At 51.6% G+C, this 6,924-nt stretch overlaps 1 long non-coding RNA gene across 1 annotated transcript; it reads right to left on the reverse strand.

The window, feature by feature from the left end:
• On the reverse strand, nt 1-6,924 carry LOC107179043. The gene is made up of 3 exons (XR_006210943.1): nt 6,673-6,924; nt 396-496; nt 1-181 (listed from the first exon to the last, which is right to left on the reverse strand). It is a non-coding gene; the product is annotated as an uncharacterized LOC107179043 (long non-coding RNA).

Below are 6,924 nucleotides of genomic sequence, written 5' to 3' on the forward strand. Positions count from 1 at the left end.
TTTATTATGCCCATTCTCATAAACACATGACACTGGTCACAGTACATTTACTAGGACTAGGTCTACCGTGAGGAAAAGCTGACACCTGGTGACGTTGTTTTGCAGACGTCAAACGCTCCTGGAGCTGTCGTGACGGGCTAAGTGGCTCAGAGACGGTCATCGTCTTCCCCTTCTGGGACACCTGTGCAGTGGTGTGCAGACCACAGATCTGTGAGCCCCTCCCCCGCCCGCTTCGCGTCCCTTGTGAGCAAACAGGCTGGTGGAAATGGAGGGCCTGGTCCAAGGTCACAAGGGGCCGGGCCAGGACTCGCACTCACACGTTCCCTCCCTGCAGGGTGTGGCCTGGGCTGCCGGACGGACCGGACGGATGGCAACCAGACCTAGTGAGAGCTCACCTGCCAGGAGGGGCTTAGTCTGGGATCATGCTGCCTGTGGGAGGAGATCAGATGCCAGCAAAGGATAATGCTGAATCCTCAGGGGTTGCTCCGGAAATGACCTGCGGGAGGAAAAGGGGTATAGCCTGAAGACAAGGCAGTGCCCTCACCACCCTGCCCCCAGAGGCCTGGGGGTCGCTGGAGCCCAGGGTCTTGTCTGAATGTCTTTAGGACGGGGGGGGGGGGGGTGGCTATCTCAGCATTATAGTGGGTTAGAATGGGCAGGAGCCCTAACTGGCAATTTTGAAACCCAGGTCAACAGCCACAAATGTTCCCTCAAACAGCTTTATATTAATGATGCGATCCAAAAGGTATTAACAGTGCAAATGGTGGCTTCCAATTTTAACTCATTCTACTTTTAAAATGTATGAAATATTTCAGTTGTACGAAAAAGGCCTGGAGGATAATGTAAAGACTGCCCGAACTACCAGCCAGCTTACAAGCGAAACATTACAGGCTCCTCAAAGAAGCTAAAATAGAATTAGCACAATCAAAACAAAAATTATAGGGGCACCCGGATGGCTCAGTTGGTTAAGCGTTGGACTTCGGCTCAGGTCATGATCTCGTGGTCCGTGAGTTCGAGCCCCGGGTCGGGCTCTGTGCTGACAGCTCGGAGCCTGGAGCCTGCTTCGGATTCTGTGTCTCCCTCTCTCTCTGCCCTTCCCTTGCTTGTCCTCACTCTGTCTCTCTCTCTCCCTCGAAAATAAATGAACATTAAAAAAAAATTACAGATGCATTTGAAATGCCCCGATAGTCCTCCTCGATCCTGCTGCTCTCTCCAGAGGCAGTCACTATCTGGAATTCGATAATCATCGCCCCATGCACACATTTTTACCTTTACTAAAGACATATGCATCCATAAACAATACGTGGTATTGTTTTACATGTTTTAAAACTTCAGGGGCGCCTGGGTGGCTCAGTCGGTTAAGCGTCTGACTTCAGCTCAGGTCGTGATCTCACGGTCTGTGAGTTCGAGCCCCGCATCGGGCTCTGTGCTGACAGCTCAGAGCCTGGAGCCTGCTTCGGATTCTGTGTTACCTCACTCTCTGCCCCTCCCCCACTCACTCTCTCTCAAAAATAAACATTAAAAAATTTTTAAAAACTTCATATAAATGGATCATATGGTACGTATCCTCATTCAACTGATTTTATCATGTGCCATTGTTTGTGAGATTTAGTCCTGCCGATGCATGTGGCTGTCTATACTTAATTTTCATCACAGTGCAATATTCCATTCTGTGAACACACCACAACTTGTTTCTCTGTTTTCCTATCGCTGGACATTTAGGTGGAATCCCATGCTTTGCTATTACTCTACACCTGTTATGGTGGCTATTCTTGTCTCCTGGCCCACCTGTGACAGTGTCGTTAACCGTTTCCTGGAGAGGGAATTGCTGGGCAGAAGCACATACGTATCCCTGGCTTGACCAAGTAGTGCAAAGTGGCCATCTCCGTTTCCACCCGCTGTGTGTGAGAGTTCTGCTTCCCCTGCATCCGCATCAACACTCGGTGTTGCCAGACTCGAGTTTTTGTTGGTCTGACTGGTGAGAGAGGGCATCTCATTGTATTTAATTTCTTCTTCTGGCTTTGCTATGAAGGGTGGGTGTGTGTTGTCAACAGATAAATGGAGCAAATTGAAAATTGAAGAGTTTTTTCTTTAACGTTTAAAAAGTTTATTTATGCATTTTGAGAAAGAGAGAGAGAATGAGTGGGACGAGGGGGGGGAGGGGCAGAGAGGGAGAGAGACTCCAAGCAGGCTGTCTGTGCAGAGCCCGACATGGGGCTCGAACTGTGAGATGGTGACCTGAGCTGAGATCAAGAGTCAGATGCTTGGGGTGCCTGGGTGGCTCCGTCCGTTAAGCCTCCGACTCCGTCCGGCTCAGGTCCCGATCTCGTGGCTCTTGAGTTCGAGCCCCGCGTCGGGCTCTGTGCTGACAGCTCGGAGCCTGGAGCCTGCTTCCGACTCTGTGTCTCCCTCCCTCTCTGCCCCTCTACCTGCTCATGCTCTGTCTCTCTCTCCTTCAAACTAAATAAATATTAAAAATTTAAAAAAAGAGAGATGCTTAACTGACTGAACCACGCAGGTGTCCCCAGAATTGAACAGTTTCCATCAATAGCAGGGTAGGTTGAATGCAGAATGGGTCCCCCATATGGTGGGATAATGTACAGCCATCAAGAAGGACAGGGCAGCTGTGTGCACACTGATATGGGAGCTATATTGATATTCTGATGTGCTAGAAAACTTTACATCTCAGAAGTATGGTTAAATAAAAAGAGGCATAAACAGCATGCAAATAAAAGGATATATAACACATGTATATTTTCATATATGCCTAAGATACCCCCGAAAGAGTAAAGAAATTGATAAAATAGTTCATCTGGGAAGGGAACTGGGGGGCAGGGAAACTTTTCTGCTCTGTGCATTTTTGCTACCTACAGGCATTACTAATCCCGCCCCCCCCAAAAAAAAAAATCGGCCTGAAATAGGTGAATTGAGAGAGACAGAAAGTAGATAGAAGTTACCAGAGGCTCGGGGGGTTATTATTTAATGAGTATGGAGCTTCTCTTTGGGAAGACGAAACAGTTCTAGAAATAGTTACAACATTGTGAATATATACTTAAGCCACCGATCATACACTTAACAATGGTGAAAATGGTAAGCTTGATGTTACGTATATTTTACCACAACAAAAAAGGTAGGAAAAAAATAAGCCCACAATGTAAACTTTTTTTTAATGGCACCATTAAAAAATAATGATGCTAAGAGAGATCTTAAAAGTTCTCATCACAAGAAAAAAAATCCTTTTTCTTTTTGAAAAAAAATTCTAACTATATGTTAACTAGATTTCCTGTGGTGATCATCTCACAATATATACAAATAGCAAATCATGACATTGTACCCCTATGTGAATATATGTCAATTACACCTCAATAAACCAATTATAATTATTGAAAACATCACTGCCTGTGTCTCCATCCCCTGAGACAAATCCTGATCCTGGCTCCATGGCCGGACGGTGGGAGCCTGGAGCTGGCATCAGGACCAACTGAGGCAAGACTCACCACAGGAGGGCACTGTGACTTCCGGGGCAGGGGGTGGGGGAAGGGGCTCTTTTGGGCAGAGGCCGCGGCTCCTGAGGCCTTGGCTGAGTACCACCTAACTCCCCAGGGGGACTGTCCCCATCGGCCTGGGGCCTGGGTGCTCAAGCATCTCTGAGCTTCCCTAGCCCCAGGCTCCCTCCCACTGCTGGCTTCCCTCTCAGCCCTGTCCCTGTGTCTCAAAGATTCTTGCTTTTCTCTAAACAAGACTTCGGATGACCGGGCCTCCCCAACCATTTCACTGCCCTCTTCCATCCCTTGGCAGTGGAGTCCCCCAAATCCTTCTGAGGCTCCTGCCAACAGGCTGCATCCCAGCCTCCACTGATACACACACTGCCCTCCCTCGTCATTCTGATGGCTCCCGATGCCCTTGCCTGGCAACACAATGGACCCAGTCCTGGACCCCTCGACGGCCAACCACCTTCCCGGCGGCTTCATTTCGGCCACACTCTCCCATGGCCACACCCTGGGCCCTGCCATGCCCTGTGGCCACGTCAGTTCCTAAATCACACGTGCAGCCCAGGGATCAGACACCAGAGGCGGGGGCGCTGGTCCTGTTCTCACAGGACACAGTAGCATCCTCCACGCTCCCCTGCTGCTCCTGACTACTCTGTCACCTGACAGGCCATGCGTCTCCACCTGTCTCAGCCTTCTGGGGTCTCCGGGTCTGAAGAACAGTTTGAAAACCCTTGGCGCCCTGTGAGAGTCCCACGCAGAGCCAAGCGGTCCCCTAAACTGGCGTTCCCTAAGCTCTGTCACCTGTGAGGCAGCTTCTCAGCTGGGGCCTGCGTTGTTTACATTTTTCTTTAAACACCAACTTGCTTCGGGGCACCTGGGTGGCTCAGTCAGTTAAGAGTCCGACTCTCGGTTTCAGCTCAGGTCCTGATCTCACAGGTTGTGGGACTGAGCCCTGAGTCAGGCTCTAGGATGACAGCGTGGAGCCTGCTTGGGATTCTCTCTCCCCGCCCCCCCCCCACCCCTCCCATACTTGTGAACACGATCTGTCTCTCAAAATAAATAAATAAACATTAAAAAAATCAATTTGCTTAAAAAGTGCTTTAAATATTCAGCCGTGCTTTGTCCTCACAACAGTGTCTGTGATGGAAATTGATGTGCTGGTTACATTTCTCTACTGCGCATCGAAATAAACATATAATTACTACAATAAAATACTTCTCATTAAGCATATGAGGTTAAGTCAATTGCCCAAGGTCTCACAGCTAAAAAGAGGCAGGACCAACAGTTGAGCCCAGGCTGGTTTGGCTCCAGAATCCATGCCCTTGACCATCACCAGCCCCTATGTGTTCAGCCCTGTCACCCCGGGCTGTGACAGTTACAACACCCATCGACAGGCCAAATTTGCCACACATATTTAAGCTGAAGATAACCCAGCTCTTTGCACGTGTTGGGGGGGGTCTCGAGTCAGAATGAGGTTTGTTTCACATCCTCCATATGGTATCTACCAGCTCTGGGTCCATCCTCCCCTTTCGTGGGACAACTGCCCTGAGGCCTGCACTACTGTAGGGCAGGCCTTAGGGCTCACCCAGAGAACCCAGGGTCTGAGTGGGGGAGTGGGGTCGGCAGCGGCCGCCCCGCCTCCCCTGCCCCCACCTGCTGGGTCCCTGAAGCCCAAGGCTGAGAAAGAGTTCAGCAAAGGGGGTGGAGGAAGCAGAAGTTTGTCTTCGCAGGAGGCCCGGTCTGCACTAACATCGTCGCTGTGGGAGAGTGTGGCTGTTTGCACAACTGTTTGTGGTTGAGTCGGCTGGAGCTCGGGGTGTGCAGGGGGGCTCTACAGGGGTGGAGGGTAGAGGCCTGCTGCCCTGCTGAGTGTCACACTGCCCCTGGATGCTGCTGACCCGCCAGTTCTGCCTGCTTCTGGGCAAGTGTGGGGAGCACTTCCCGGCACATGTATGTAGAGCCAGAGTCTGGGACAAATGAAGTGCTTCTTCCGGCTCGCCCAGCGCCTCTCCCGCTGCACGGTCTGGCGCCCAAACATACCCATCGGCGGGGCTGCCGTGCCTCTGCCCGCTGCCCTCACCCCTCCCCGATCACTCGGCACGCTCCTATGCTGCCTTCAATGCCCTGCTCAGGTGTTGTTCATCCCTGAAGCCGACGCAGGTGTTCTTTCCACGATACCCCCTTGTGGCCGTGCCTGTGACATGTTACCGGGCTTATCACACATCGCGTGATTTGGGTTTAAGAGTCGGTCTCCCCAGCGGTGTCGAATTTCTTGAGGAGCTGGAGGGGACGGCTCCATCTTTGTGGTCCTCGAGGTGTGGGGGTGTTGATTGATGTGACTTGGAACCCTCTGGGAGAGTCTCAGGACCCACCCTTAGGGAGCCCAGGCTGCAGGCCCAGAGTGGGGCCTGGGAATCAATCATGTTCCCAGGGTTCTGAAGCTGGGGGGCAGGTAGGACTTCCACAAGCACGGCACGTCTTTACTAACAGGGAATCTGAGGGCCTGAGCGGTTAACCTGACCCGTCCAAGGTCATACAGTAACTTTGAGTCAGGGACAGGGCTTGAGGCTCTGCACTTCCCCTTGCCTGAGGGGCTGGGAGCATGGGTCTCCCCTCTCCTGCCATCTGGGTCATTCATTCATTCATTCATATTACTTTGCTTTTTTTTTCTTCTCCTTAAGTTTATTTATTTATTTATTTAGAGAGAGAGGCAGAGAAAGAGACTGAGAATCCCAAGCAGGCTCTATGCTCCCAGTGCCGAGCCTGACACAGGGCTCAATCCCATGAAGTGTGAGGTCATGACCTGAGCTGAAATCAAGAGGCGGATGCCTAACCGACTGAGCCACCCGAGCACCCCTACCTGGGGTCCCTTTAGGCCCAGCCTCGGGCTCAGGGCTCGAAGCCCACCCATTAAGCCAGTGGAGTTTTCCTGAGGCTCTTCCCTTGGCCCTGCCTGGGTTCTGGTGGCCCTGATGGTGACTATACCTTGACCCCCTCCCACAGGGCCTTGGCAGAGGGCACTTAGTCTTGAGGAGAAATCCATTTAGTTTCCTTCATCCTACCCTCTGCTGAACAGGCCCGCTGACATTGAGTGTGGGTTTGCCTCAGGACATTTGCACTAGCCAGTTCCTCTTCCAAAATATCTTTGCACCAAATCACTTCATGGGGGGCTCATTCTCACCTTTTAGATCTTGGCTCAAGACGGTCTCCTAGAGAGCCTCTACCAAAGCCTCTGTGGTCCGGTCCTGTTGTTTATTGTCAGGGAGCTCCTTGTAGGCAGGCACCTAGCACTGTGCCTGGCCCCTGGCTGGTGGAGTTCACAGTGGCTGAAGGGAGGGGTCTGAGCACATAGGTGGCCCTGGTCGAACGGGCCCAGATCTGCCTGTGGGCGACACCTTGGGGTTCCAGGCAGGGCAGCTGAGCGGAAGGAGGC

Source organism: Panthera tigris, chromosome E1, assembly GCF_018350195.1.
Source record: "Panthera tigris isolate Pti1 chromosome E1, P.tigris_Pti1_mat1.1, whole genome shotgun sequence".
NCBI classification, from domain to species: domain Eukaryota; kingdom Metazoa; phylum Chordata; class Mammalia; order Carnivora; family Felidae; genus Panthera; species Panthera tigris.